Source organism: Balaenoptera acutorostrata, chromosome 12 (assembly GCF_949987535.1).
Source record: "Balaenoptera acutorostrata chromosome 12, mBalAcu1.1, whole genome shotgun sequence".
Classification (NCBI taxonomy): domain Eukaryota; kingdom Metazoa; phylum Chordata; class Mammalia; order Artiodactyla; family Balaenopteridae; genus Balaenoptera; species Balaenoptera acutorostrata.
Genome location: NC_080075.1, coordinates 46,620,749 through 46,636,037, shown reverse-complemented (window position 1 = coordinate 46,636,037; position 15,289 = coordinate 46,620,749). Strand labels below are relative to the sequence as shown.

The following is a 15,289-nucleotide window of genomic DNA, read 5'->3' as shown; positions in this document are numbered from 1 at the left end:
AAATAAAAAATTATTAAAAATTAAAATGTAATAAAAAAAGAAGAAAAAAAGAAAGAAAGAAGAGGCAATCAAACCAGAAAACAAATCCACCAATGATAACAAGTGCTAAAAAGTATTCAAAAAAAACAAAAACAAAAACAAAAAAATGGAGAGACAGAACCCTAGACAAATGGTAAATGCAAAGCTATACAGACAAAATCCCACAAAGGAGCATACACATACACACTCACAAAAAGAGAAAAAGGAAAAACATATATATATATATATATATATATATATATATATATATATATATATATATATATATATATATATATATATATATATCTCAAAGAAGAGAGCATCCAAATCAATAAACAAATCTACCAGTAATAATAAAATCTAAATACCACACCAAGATAAACGTAAAACCAGAAACAAATTCAATACAGAAAGCAAACCACAAGTCTACAGTTGCTCCCAAAATCCACCGCCTCAATTTTGGGATGATTTGTTGTATATTCAAGTATTCCACAGATGCAGGGTATCAAGCTGATTGTGGAGATTTAATCCACTGCTCTTGAGGCTGCTGGGAGAGATTTCCCTTTCTCTTCTTTTTTCACACAGCTCCTGGGGTTCAGCTTTGGATTTGGCCCTTCCTCTGTATGTAGGTCGCCTGAGGGTGTCTGTTTTTCCGCTCAGACAGGACGTGGTTAAAGTAGCAGCTAATTAGGGGGCTCTGGCTCACTCAGGCCGGGTGGAGGGAGGGGTACAGAATGTGGGGCGAGCCTGCGGCAGCAGAGGCCACCATGACATTGCAACAGCCTGAGGCGTGCCTTGTGTTCTCCCGGGGAAGTCATCCCTGGATCACGGGACCCTGGCAGTGGCGGGCTGCACAGGCTACCAGGAGGGGAGGTGTGGATAGTGACCTGTGCTTGCACACAGGCTTCTTGGTGGCTGCAGCAGCAGCCTTAGCATCTTATGCCCGTCTCTGGTGTCCACGCTGATAGCCGCGGCTCACGCCCGTCTCTGGAGCTCATTTAGGCCGTGCTCTGAATCCCCGCTACTCGTGCACCCTGAAACAATAGTTCCCCTCTTAGGCAATTCCAGACTTTTTCCTGGACTCCCTCCCGGCTAGCCGTGGCGCACTAGCCCCTTCAGGCTGTGTTCACGCAGCCAACCCCAGTCCTCTCCCTGGGATCTGACCACCGAAGCCCGAGCCTCAGCTCCCAGCCCCCACCCGTCCCTGCCGGCAGGTGAAAAGACAAGCCTCTCAGGCTGGTGAATGCTGGTTGGCACCAATCCTCTGTGCGGGGATCTCTCTGCTTTGCCCCCTGCACCCTATTGCTGCATTCTCCTCTGTGGCTCTGAAGCTTCCACCCACCGCCCACCCCCCATCTCCGCCAGTGAAGGGGCTTCCTAGTGTGTGGAAACTTTTCACAGATCCCTCCCAGAGGTGCAGGTCCCGTCCCTATTCTTTTGCCTCTGTTTTTTCTTTTGCCCTACCCATACACGTGGGTTTCTTGCCTTTTGGGAAGTCTGAGGTCTTCTGCCAGCATTCAGTAGGTGTTCTGTAGGAGTTGTTCCACATGTAGGTGTATTTCTGATGTATTTGTGGGGAGGAAGGTGATCTCCATGTCTTACTCTTTCACCTTCTTGAAAGTCTCCTCCAAGGACTTATGTCTTATTCTTTTGGTTCACTATTTCATTTGGACAACAGTGAGATTTTAAAACTCATAGAAAGTTTAAGATACATGCAAACTCAAAAGTCCTTTGCAAATGGAAGTGAACATGTATTTCCATTATTTGTAAGTGGTAATGCATTAAGTCTGACTAACTTCCAATTTGTGGAAATGATATTAACATGTGAAAACTCTTAGTCGTATATTTGAAACCTAGTAATAGACTGTTCCTAAATCATAAAATCACTATAAAGCCAGTGACTATATGCTCTTCAAGTAGTCTGTTAAATCAGTAAATTCTGTGAAATATAAACCTAATAGCCAAACCATTTATGGGCAGTAATGTAGACTAAATTATTGGTTTTATTGCCATACAGAGATACCAGTGTTTAATTTGGTGGTTAGATTTAATTAGGTGATTATGTGCTGATTAACTGGTATTGCACTTTATTTGAAACTATTAAATACATTTGGTTGTTATAATTGAATCCTATGACTAGAAAGTAAAACTAAGACAAATATCCATGTAAAATCATCTGGATGGTTTGTGTGTGTGGATGTGTATTATTTATTTTACGAATTGTTTGTTTTTTAAAATTTTATTAGTCCCTCAGTTTTTCTACAAATATTTGTAGAACACACCCTGTGTACTAAGCATTGGTTTACCACCATGCCCCTAAGGATATTATAGTCTGCAGGGGTGTCAAACATCTAAGCAGGCATTTATAATGCAATGTGATGGGGCAGCACAGAGAGTACAAGGAAGAGGCAATTAGCCCCAACTTGGGAGGCCAAGGAAGATTTGTTTCCCCAAAGGAGGGACATCTAAGGCAGTCCTGCTGGATAAATCAAGTTAGTCACTGACAAGGGAGGAAATGGCCCTTCACTAAGGCTTAGAGAGCCTCCAAGGGAGCTGGAAGCACTGCAGTATAAATGGAGTCAAGAGATCAATTAGGGGTGAGAAAGGGAGTTGAAGCTGGAGGGATAACCTGGGGTTGGGTCTGGAGGCCCTTGTCTGCCACACTAAGCAACCTGGGCTACATGGTGCTATATAAGTGGGTTTCAAGTATATTTGTCTCTAACTGAAAAATGTCAACTGGATTTAGAAACAGAGGTCATATTTGACCTTGAAGAGAGCAGTTTAGTGGGAGGTGTGGGAGTAGAAACCAGACTGCAGCAGGTTGAAGAGTGAATAAAATATAATGAAGTAGAGACAGTGGCTGCTGTCAAGTCAAGAAGTTATTTCGATTTATGGAACATTTAAAGTTTGTCTGTCATTAAATGTATAGGATTAGTCTGGAATTACAGGTTGGCTACAATAACAGATGCTAGGTTTACTATCATATACCTCTCTTGATATATGCTAATTTTATTTTCCAGGAGTATTGTGAAGAAAATAATGTTAGGTGATAAAACTGTTTCCTCTAAAAAGAAGAGTTTTTTTTTTTTTTATGATCAAGGCTAATGTCTTCTACTTAAGAATTATGGTGTATCTGAGATCTGATAAGTTGCTACAAAGTTCTATCTCATAGTGACTAATTGAGAGAACTTAAAAGTAGCTATAGTTACTGCTATAAACAAAGCAAGTCACAATAATCTAATTTTTGAAAATAGCTTATTCATTTCACACAAGAATTCTTGACATTATAAAAGACACTGGCTCTAGGATTTCTTTGGCTCTTTTGTACATGTAAAATTATTTGAGTAACAAGAACTCTGCTTTCATAATATTATGCAAAGCAGCCCATCTGTAGTCTAAGTTCCATGTTGCGTTTCTTTCAGCACAAATTATTTTTTTTCAGGCTGTAAGCATTAAAAATGAAATTAGTAGATGGTGCTTCTGATGTTAAAACTTCTGTCAGAGGTGGGTTTACCTTGAAGTTAATGAAACTTCAGAGCCCCCTCACTTGTACAGCCCCATATCCAATTTTGTATCTCAAATTTCTAAGACCCTGTACCTAATTTTGCATTCATAATTTCATATTCTTTTTCAGAAAGAGGGTCCCCAAATTGTATATATTTCAAACCAACAAAAATCTGGGTCTGCCCTGATTTCTCCATAATAGATAATACCTAGATAAAGAATCTCAATGTAAGTATTTAAAGCTTCTACTTTGAAATTTATCAAGAAAACTGGAGAAGTAGACTATTGAAGGGAGAAACACACACTTAAATTTTAAACAAATGTTAATGAGTCAAGAATATTCTTGAAAACCAACAAAGCAAAAAGTTCCTACAACTAAGTAATTTAATTTTCTCTTTGTGTGCCTTTGTGATCTAGCAATAGGACACGATTTTTGAGTCTTGCTGTTTGTGAGGTGTGAATTAATCTTCCCAGCAATGCTATGAGGTAGGACCTATTATTGTCTGCAGTGTACAGATGAGGAAGCTGAGGCCTAGAGACCTGCGACTGATCTGGGCCTGCTTGTTAAGGAAGCATTTAGCTTTCTGTCCATTGTTCAACTAATCAACACACACTATTCACTGTTTATCTGTTTGGTACCTGAACAGACTTAACTCTTCACAGGAAAATATGTCTAAAGGCAAATGCTCTTGGTCATAAGGGAACTATTAGGGGCCATGGCTGGCCCGGGGCACATCCAGGAAAAGGGACACCAAGCACATGTCTCTTCAAGAGTGAGTCTGTGCTATTATTAACATATACAAAAAAATGGATTATTACCTTGGTGTATTTTAGATAGCTGTTCTACCTAAGGTATTTTATTGCTTTTCCATCTCAGGAGAGCATTAAACCACTCAAAAATCCACTGGTTGTCCATAATCAGAATCTTATTAGAACATATGAATGACTGTCAGAAAACTGACTGTTTAAGAAAGGAAGGGTCAATCTACAGTCTTCCCACAAAAAAAAAAAAAAAAGAAAAGAAAGAGATGGGTCTAAATTAACTATGGCCATGGGGAAAAAAATGTTAAGTAGAAATATTCAATAAAAATCCCCTTGTGTAGTTTCTTATATGATCCAAGTACCTGTTGTCATACGAACAGCTTAAGATTTATTTGTCATTAAAATACTCAGCGTGCATGGGGCTTGTGGTACACATAACCAAAGTCAGGAATCTCATCTATTCTAAAGCCATCCATGAGTAGCTAAAGAACAGATCATCCCTTTTTTTTTTTTTAACCCAGCTGTCAAAGCATTTATATTATCCAAATGGAGTCATGTTATCCCATAGAACCTAGAGTATGTTTAATTGAATCCTCCTGTGGTAATTGTGTTTTCAGGCTGGTCCCTGGTCTTCAGAATTTCTAGAAGCCTGGAAAGGGTTTAGTTATTTATTACAGGCTTTTCCCAGACTATTAAGTCCTCCCTTACTTCCCCCCAACTCCAGCAATATTTTATTTTTAAAGAGCACCTGGTACTCTGAGCATAGTTTATTTTCACGTTTCAAATCTGAAATGTGATTTTGAGAAAAAATAAAAAGCCAACAGCTGGGATCAGGCAGCATCTACTTAGTTTCAGTAACATATTTCTTTTAAGTAGCTTTAGTTGGTTTTGTCTTTTTTCCTATTCTTTTCTGATTGTAAACTTTCTTCAGAAGTTGGGGTTGGAAAGGGGGTTGAAACAAGTGAATTTTTGAGGGCTATCACTCTATAATGTTACTGTAAAAAGATATTTGGGCCTCTGTGTTTGGTAAGAATTACCGAAAAAAAAATCTCCTGTTAGAAATTTGCCAAATCATTTTATATCTGAAAGAGCTGCTTCTGAATGTTATATTTAACCTAAATAGCTGACAGATTTATCCTTCCAATAACCTCCCACCTCTGCCTCTCTAACCCCCTACCTAATTTTGTCTTATTTAGTCATGAATAAATAACATTTATGATTACAGTTGTTATGGCCCTTGGGAACTGTGAGATGCTCTCAGCTGGAATTTAAATCTACAAGCAGTAATCCAATTTGTCAGATTTTGGGATCTTAGCCACGTATACTCAGCATTATTCAATCACCAGTCATATCTCTAGAAAAGAACAGGTCTTGCCACATAAATTCAGTTTCTGAATGAAAGCCAGCATGAGTCAAACAGACACAACTAACTGGGTCTTCACCGTAAAGAACATTTGTTAGCAAGTTGCGGCATAGTTGTTCATTATCTGATAGAAAACTCTTAACTCTATTGGGAAAATATTTTGCCATGAAAATATAAAATATATGAGTTGGGGGTACTTACTGGGAGGCACTCATTGAGAGGTTTAAACCATGCTTTAAATGTAACGGAAATCTTGGACTTTTGATGCTAGGGCATCAAATTTGAAGTGAAATTTAAAATATTTTTGGATTCATCAAGTTTGTCTTCTAATTACAGCATGGTTTAGTGTTAATGAAAACTTATCAGCACTTTTGTGAAAGTTAGACTGGATAATTTTACTTGAAATTTAATCTACTTGTATCCTGAATTCTTTACTTTCTCATGTCCTCTTTTAATACATGTGTAATTATTTAGAGAATAAGTAAAAATCAGGATTAAGCTTTAATTTCTACAGTGTTTGCAGAGTCCTAGTAACAGTGCCACCTCAGTAGGTTGCTCTTCGGATTGAATACTTTTTCTCCAGGCAAGGGGGACCATGTAACCGCTGGGAATGAAGTGTAGGTTATAATTCTTAGTCATTTGTTGATGTAGGCTAAAGTCCAAACAATGAACTAGAGGTGAAAGTCCCTAGGTCCTATTGCTAATCCCCATGGTCTCTTAGGTTCCTTTTGTTTTTCTTCTCATTACATTATTAACTGTATAATGTCAAGGGATACATCAAACTCCCATAATGGAAGCACAATGTATAAACAATTTATAACCTAAAAAATTTCTCATCCTATATGTAGGGTTCTCATATGTAATGTATACCATTGCCAAACTCTAGATAACTTTTTCAAAAATTTTTAAAATTCTGCAGATTTTCTAATTTTTCCCCTGATATTTGATTTTAATTATTATGACTTCCTTACTTTGTTGTATTAAATTGTGGCCACATTACAATAGGGCATATAAAAATCATTTCACTAGAGACTTCTATTGTCTGTAGTTAAATAGTCTAGGTTGGATTCCACAGTACTTCTTCTTGAGCCTCAGCATCTTCCCTTTGAAAACTGCCAGATTCACCATAAAGAAAAATGTGAAGTTTAAAAGAAGTTGTAATTTTATTATCTCTGGTATTGTTTACACACAATATAATTTTTCTAAGTAATACATTTAAATTTTTAAAAAACTTATTCATTATACATGATTCTTACAGAAAATAATGACAAGCAAAAAGATATAAAATTACCTCAGATCCTACACCCAGTGGTAACAAGTGTTAACATTTTCATTCTGTTGGATATCTTTTAATATCTCTCTATCTATATACATACACACACATATATATTAATATATATATAGTATGTGTATAAAATGGGGTCATACTATGCCTACTTATATTGCAATTGTTTTTTCCCCTATTTAATATTATTATCAACACATTTTCCTATTCACAATTAGGCATCTGTGCTATCATCTAATGGTTGCTTAAGGTGATGCTGTGTAGATTGCTATAATTTATTTAGCCAATCCCTAATTATTGGACATTTAAATTGTTTCCAAGTTTATATTATTATTATAAAGAGTTTACTAATCATAAATCCTTATACATAAATCTTATGCATTTGGTTGTTTATTTTCTTAGGATGAATTTCTAGAGGCATGATTCCTAGGTTAAAGGATAAGCACACAATAAGGCTTTTGATATACGTTGCCAAATTGTTCCCACAAAATAGTACATCAATATATAGTCTCTCCTGTTGAATATGAATGATCTTTTATTCCTTACTATCTTTTCTTTTTAATTTTTGATGTTTTCACAGTTGAAAATGGCATCACACGGTTGCTCTGATTTCTATTTCATTAATTACTAGTGAGGTTGAAATGCATTTTTAATGTATTTACATGTACATCTATAATTTTTTAATGGAATGTCTATTTCAGTGTTTAGCCTATTTTTGTATTAAATCTATTTGTAGGATTTTTAAAATGTTATAACTTTTGTCTATTATAATACATACAAGATTTTTTTACTTTGTCATTTGCCTTTTAATGTTTGTGACATTTTTGACATACAGTTTAAACCTTTAACTTTTATTTTTAAAATTAAATATATCATTTGTACAAATGAACATGTAAATACCATACATATACTGTTTGAAGAATAATAAAAATAAAACAAGTAATCCTGTACTCACATCCCAGTTTAAGAATAGTACATTTCCAAAACTTTTAAAGCTTGTATGAGCTCCTATCATATTTCTCCTTCTCTTTGGAGGTAAAAGATTTCCTTAATTTTGTTATTTTCTTTATATTTTGATCACATACGGACAATTCCTAAATAAAATATTATTTAATTTTGCATATTTTTGGCATGATTTAGAACTAAAATCATACTTCATGAATTCTTTTGTAGCTTCCTTTTTTTTAAAAAAAAACTAAACGTTATTCATTGAGAAGCATCAGTGTTGATGCTTCCTTTTTAATGCATGTATGGTATTCTTCTCTATGGCCATATCACAATTTATTTATTCATTCCTCTGTTGTTTCCAGTTTTTGATATTACAAAAAAAAAATGCCACCATAAGCCTTGTACATATCTCCTGGTGCTTATGTGCAAAAAAATCTATTCTTAATATTAGAATTGCTGGGTTGTAAGGTAGGCATATTTTCTGCTTTAAAAAAAGCCAAATTGTCTTCCAAATGGTTTGTACCATTTTATACTCGCACCAGCAGTGTTTAAGAGTTTCTGTTGCTCCAGATTATTGTTAACATTTGGTATTATCAGACTTTAAAACTACTAGTGGCTGTAAAATGTTACCTCATTGAGGTTTTATTTTGCATTTCTCTTATTACTTATGAGGTGAGATCTTTTTCGTAAGATTACTGGCAGAATGCCTTTTCATATCGTTTGAACATTCTTTTCTATTGGGTTGTCTATCCTTTCATTATTCTTTTTCTTTCTTCTTTCCTTTTCTCCCTCCCTCCCTCCTTCCCTTCTGCTTTCCCTCCTTCCTCCTTTCTTTTTTCATTCCAAGGGGGGTTCTTTATATATTCTGGATACTGATGTTAAGTTGGTTTTATGTGTGAAAATGCCTTCCCTCCATCTGTGACTTTTACCCACTGCTTCCCTTTAATGGTAACATCTGAAATTGATTTTTGTGAATGCTTTCACATGCTGTGGTAGGTTGCATTATTGGTCCCATTTCTTTACCCCTCCCTATATCCCCTTTGTTATGTGGCTTCAAGTTCCTTGGACAAAGTCAGATGGTATTTCCCCAGCTCTTGACTTGGGAATCAGTCATGCAGCTTGTTTTGGCCACCAGAATGTGCAGAAGAGACATCAGTTCCAAGCCTAGGCCTTAAGAGGCTTTGTGTGTTTCTCCTTCTTCCAATGCTATTTGAAGAACATGTCTGTGCTAGTCCACTAGTCCCAAGAGAAGGAGAGCTACCTCAGTCAAGCAGCATGAGCTGAGCCCAGTTGATGTCAACTGAATCCCAGATGACTCATAGACATATCAGTGATAAACCATTGCTGCTTTAAGCCACTAAGTTTGAGGTGGTTTGTTCTGTGACAATAGTTAACTGATACAGGTGCTGACTCAATTTCATTTTTTTCTATATGAAAACTGATCATCTCTCTTATCATTGTATAGTAATGCCTCCAGTCTTTTGGTTTTCTTTGTGTTAGCAATTTTTCATTTATAGTGATTATTATTGCTTTTGAATTTATCTCTACCATCTTAACTTTCATTTTCTCTGTCTAGTTTTCTGTATGTTCCTTTTTGCTTTCTTTTGGATTGGTTTGTATTAGCCTGTTTTTTTTTTCCCCATTCTACTTTTTCTTCTAGTTTTTAATTGTGCTTACTATTTCTATTAATTTTGTGGTTACTTAAAATTTTTAGCATGCATGTTTAACTTAACAATGTTTAAAGGTAATTACCTCTTTACTCTCTTGAACAATACAAGGACCTTAGAACACTTTAACTTTGATAACCATATTCTGTACTATTATTTTTGTCTATTCTGTCTTTTTAAAATGCTACAAATTACACATTGTTATCATTGCAGTCAGTGTTTATGGAATTTGCCAATATGTTTACTATATTTTCTCTCAGTATTTCATCTTGCATTTCTTATTTTTCTTTGGAGCTTTGTCCTAGAGTGCTTCCTTTAGAAGCTCCTTTAGTAAGCATCTGTTGGTGGTAAACTCTCTCCTTTTCTGTTTTTCTGAAATATCTTCATCATGCTTATCTTGAAAGATACTTTTGCTGGGTATACAATTCCAGGCTGAGGGTTATTATCCTTTGACATAATGAAGGTATTATTCTATAACCTTCTGCCTTCCATGGTTACTCTCAAGATGTCAGCAGTCATTTAAATTGCTCATTTGTAGATAATCTCTCTTTTCTCTCTGGCTTCTTTTAAGACCTCTTTAATTCAGTTGTGCTACAGTTTTTCATGATGTGTGTAGGTAGGGATTTATTTTCATTTGTCCTTCTTGGCATTATTGTGACTCATGAATCTGAGGATTTATGCCTTTCCACAATTCTAGCAATTCTCTTGCATCTCCTCATACTCTTGATTATCTCTTTTGCCTGTCCTATTAAACAGCTCTCTCTCCCTTCCAAGTCCTTTGACCTCTTTTTTATGTCAACCTTTGATTCCCTTTGCTGCATATGGGTACTCAGCTTTATCTTCTGGTTCATGGCTTCTCTCTTCAGCTCTAATTTGACGATTAACCTGACAATTGAGTTTCTAATCTTAATTATTATAGTTTTCATTCCTAGAAGTAACATTTTACTTTTGAAAAACCCTGTCCATTTTTTATAATCTCTTACTTATAATTTTCAATATGTTTTTTTCTTTAAACACGTTAAGCTCATATTTTAAAAAATTCAATATCTGACAATTCCAATACCAGCAATTTCTGAAGTTTGAATTTCTTGGTTATTCTGCTGACTCTTGTTCATGGTGGGTTGGTTCCTTATGTGTTTTGTGATTTTTATTTGTGAGCTCACAACCATTGGAACTCTCTCTGTGGAAAGACTATGAGGCCTGGATTAAAGGTAACTGTTTTTTTTTTTTGTCTTCATGGCATGCAGGATCTTAGTGCCCCAACCAGGGATGGAACCCATGCCCTCTGCAGTAGAAGCATGGAGTCTTAACCACTGGACCACCAGGGAGGTCCCAAAGGTAACACCTCTATAGATAGAATTTTCATCTGCTTCTGCAAGCCAAAGGGACACTATAAAATCAAGAGCTACTTTAGTCTACCTTAATCTTTAATATTTTTTTTTCAGGCTGCATAGATAATGTGAATTCTGCTACCAAAGCAAAAGAAAATTGATTTGAGGTTATGAGTTTTCAGACATTCTCTTCTTTTTTACCTTTATCCAGAATCCAGAGTCTGGAATCCAGATCCCTCCTTCTGTGGGGTAGGGAGAAAAGTTTTTGTTTTGATGTTTGTTTTTTCAGTTTACCCTTTTCCCTGAGAATGTCTCCTTTCATGATTTCAGTTTTGTGGAAGTGTCTTAATCTTAATTTCTGTGTAAATTGACCTTGTCTCCTGTTCCTTGTCAAAATCAAAATCTCCAAACTACCAGAAATCAGCAACTGTCAGCAAATGCCACCAAGCAACTGTGCACGTTAGTGCTTGATTACCTTTTTGGATTCTATCTTTTAAGTCATTTTTGCCTCTGAAGAATTCCCTTATTTTCTTGCCATCTAAGCTATGCTTCTAGAAGATTTTTTAAATGTTTTATTCAGAATTTATAGGTATTTTGTACAGAAACATTACTTGTACACCATATTTCTGGAATTATAAATCCAAAAATTTAAAGTTTTGATGTCATCAAATCTATCAACATTTCCTAGTATGGGTTTTGGTTTTTGTGTTAAATGTAGGAAGTCCTGCTCCAGTTCAAGAATACTCAAATATTCACATTTATTTTTATTTGGTAATACTGTGTTTTAAATATTTAAATATATAATTCATGTAGAATTTATCTTGAAACATGAAAGCTAGAAATTAATTCTATTTTTCTCTCAGATAGTTAACTTATCCCAACATCTAGGTAATTTTTCAAAAAATAGAAATATGAAATAATAAAGGCCAAAGTTATTATCACCAATGAATAGAAGTTGTGTTTGAATAGAAGTTATAATCATACTTATTAGCTGTCTAATATGGAAAACTAATGATGAAAATGAATGGCTCTGTGTTTTTAAAAGTATCTTAATTTCCTTTGTATTCTTGGAAAAAGGAAGACCTTTAATTCTTTGGTTTTATTTGCCAGTGCTTACTGTGGAAGATATCTTTTTTCCTCAGAAATTCCCAGGATACTCTAAAATAAGGCATTAAAACAGGAAACCCTGGGGAATTAACATTTTTGCTGTCCTCATGTATGTATTCTTTCTGCTTTTCTAAAGTTAGAATTTTGCATATATTGAATTCCCCATTGTGACACAATTATTGGTGGTCTGGTAGAAAATTAGAAACAGACACACATTAATTTGGAAGGGAAAAATGGAACTCTCTTATTTCCCCAGGGATGTGTACTATGAGGGTGGGGAAAGTGAATAGCCTCATGAATAGCCTCTGTGGAAGAGTACTAGGATCTTCTTCATAGATTAGATCATGATTTCTAATTAAACTCCCTGTATCTGTAGAATAATTTTCATGCAAACTAGAGAAGTAAAATTAAACTTCTAATTGCAACTTGTAGCTCACATGGCTACAGATCTGTGTGGGAATAACACAGATTTGCATTATGGACACAATCTCAATCATTTGGCAATGATTGGTTGACCTTTCGAAATCTCACAGTGGGTCTTGCTTAGGATAAGAAGAGACTTCAATCCCCATTTATTTATAATGTAAGATAATAGGTTATTTTTATTAATAGAACATATGAATTACTAGTCACATTTTAAAATCAAATAATAGAAATACATTTGAAACTAAAAGTATATGGAAAAGACTTGACTCTCTTTAGAGATTTCTGATTTTAGAGTGTTTTCCTCTTGCTGTCAGAGCATGTACTGTTATTGCCTCGTGGTTATAGATGAATAAGGCAGTTAGAGATGGAATCAGAATTACCTTTTTGACATGTTGCAAGTTGCTTTATGGACTACCTTTCTGAAAGTTTGTTTACTTGTTAGTTTTTCCTCATAAAAGAGAAGTTACACAATTCTAAGCAACATTTGTGACATATTTCATATGCCCGCAGCAAATGAAACAGTGTTAGGAACATAGTAGGCATGCAACAAACACCTGCATGTTAACGAAGCATAGGAAAACATCAGTCTGTTTATTTTGACTTTCTGGTTCATTGCATTCTAGATAAATGACAATTTATTGTAGAGAGAAAAACAGGACCTGATGGAATCTCGGAAAGATGTGGAAAGGGAAGGTTGTCCAGCAGGTCAGGAAACTTGAACCTGTTGTCAAGAGTTCTGAATGTTTTTCCTGTTCAAGGTTATGAGGTGCTTACCCATCATTAATTTTAGTTTGTTTTTATGTGAACTTAAACTTCAGGTGATTTCTTGACTAGCACTTTTTTATTTAACATCAGTTGTTTTTTCTAAAATGATTTGCATTTTGTTTCACAACAGTTGCCCAAAATATCTTTGAAAAAGGAGGGCTGTGTTCACCTTTAATACTTAAAAATCACTTGGAGGCAGTTCAATTGAGCATGAGTATGTGTTTGTAAGAAAGTAAAACATAACCAGAATGAGTAACCTCTGTTCTCTGAGGCTTATTGCATATCATTTATGCTTGAAAAAACAGAATGAATTTATTTGTTTTAATGTCAAAAAACTTTGAGAAGAGTTAAAAGGAGCTAGCTGACCAATCCACTAAAAATAGCTGCAAAAAAAGGAAAAAAAAATAGCAGCAAACTTACTTTTTAACTGGGATGATATTTAACCTTATATCTCCTCATCACAGGACAAGTTGAAAACAGTTTGAAATACTTTTCTAGTGTTAGGAAGCGCATTTAGAATGTCTACTCTGGTGATATGAAGTGTAAGTTGGCCAAATTATCTGAATAACTCAGGCCCCAAAACCCACCCTGGAGATAAAGGCGAGTTATTTTTTTAGTTTAAATTATCCAAATAGCTTATCTTTATAATCCCATGACACTCAATAATTGTTCAATCTTCGAGTCCTTGCTGCCTGTGGACAGAGCTATAGTAATACGATGAAAGGATTTAAGGAAATAGTATGTTAGAAATCAGTAGCAAAAGGCTCATTTTTCTTTTAAAATGTTATTTTTAAATTAGAGATGATACATGATAATTTAGTTAAACATGAAGAAATGTTGATAATCTCTTTATGTATCTATATTTTGTTGATTAATCCTGGGAGATTTTGCTCTGTTTTCTATTTTCTCTAAAGGAGTGGGTCGGCCTTAGCTTGATTTGATGTTCCCTCCCAGGCCACTAATAAAGGCAGCCCTCCTTCCCAAAATGACTTTTTATTATCTTTCTAGAAAAAATGCTGATGATAATAGTTTTCTTTATTACCCTTTATACTGGTCTCTCCAAGCCTTCTCAATTGAATATATGACAGTCAAATAATTTAATGAATAATTTTGGGACAAGCAAGGGCCTTTCTCCTCATGACAGTCATTTTACAGCTATAAGTGTACCCTAGAAAGCACAATAGAGAATATGAAACTCATACATTTAGTTGAGTTATTCCTTTTAGACTCTGAGTTTGATTATAGAGAAAGTAACATTGATTAAATGGCTCTTCAATAATTAAGCACTTTTGTTTCGTCCTTAATACTGTGCCACATGTATTGTGGGGTGTAAAAGCTTTAAGATGTGATTACTCTCACCAGCTTACTCACAGTCTTGGTGAGGTGATCATATTTATATCTGAATGTTCGACAGTTAAATGGTGGCATAAGATAGCATATGACTAAATATCAAAATAAGCGGTATAAATAGCAAGTACTACAAGAGCTCCTAATGGGGGTCAAGAATCAGTAGAGAATATTTGACTTAAGCAGAGGAGTCACACCATACTTGGGCATTAGGTGCCAAAGTTAATACAGTATGTAAAAAGTATGTGAAGTCAATATCCTTGAAACTCTCTTAAATCACCTATAGATTTCAGTACATATAGTCACAAATAACTGCTACACTGTATACTGACACACACTCTCTTTCTTAGCAAGTTCTGTACAGTTAGTATTTCCTTTATTATACAAACAGATCACTGAAGAAACTGGCTCGAGTTTATCTTCAAACCCAACAGTTAGTCTCAGCGTTATGAGCTGCTTATACTATGAGGGGTGCACGACAAGTGGGTCTGACTGACTCGGCATCTTTTGCTCCTGTAATGGAATAGTGGGCAGAATTGTCCACACTTTATAATTCTTTTTATCTAACCCTCTCTTTTTCTATTAAGCCTGTAGAGGCAACTTTACATAAGTTAAATGTGTATATGATGTGTTCCACTGTATATAGTTATTCATAGTCTTGCTGTCTCTTTACCCATAGATGGTAAATTCTGAACTGTTTTTATGTGGCTGCATTTAACATTTGTGTGCGTACTTAGCTTAGTATATTATTTTTTTGTGATTA

The 15,289-nt window shown here is 35.1% G+C and overlaps 1 long non-coding RNA gene across 1 annotated transcript in view; it reads left to right on the top strand.

The window, feature by feature from the left end:
- LOC130709353 (uncharacterized) overlaps positions 1-15,289 on the top strand; it is a 217,054-nt gene that overhangs the window by 61,438 nt on the left and 140,327 nt on the right. The window lies entirely within an intron of this gene.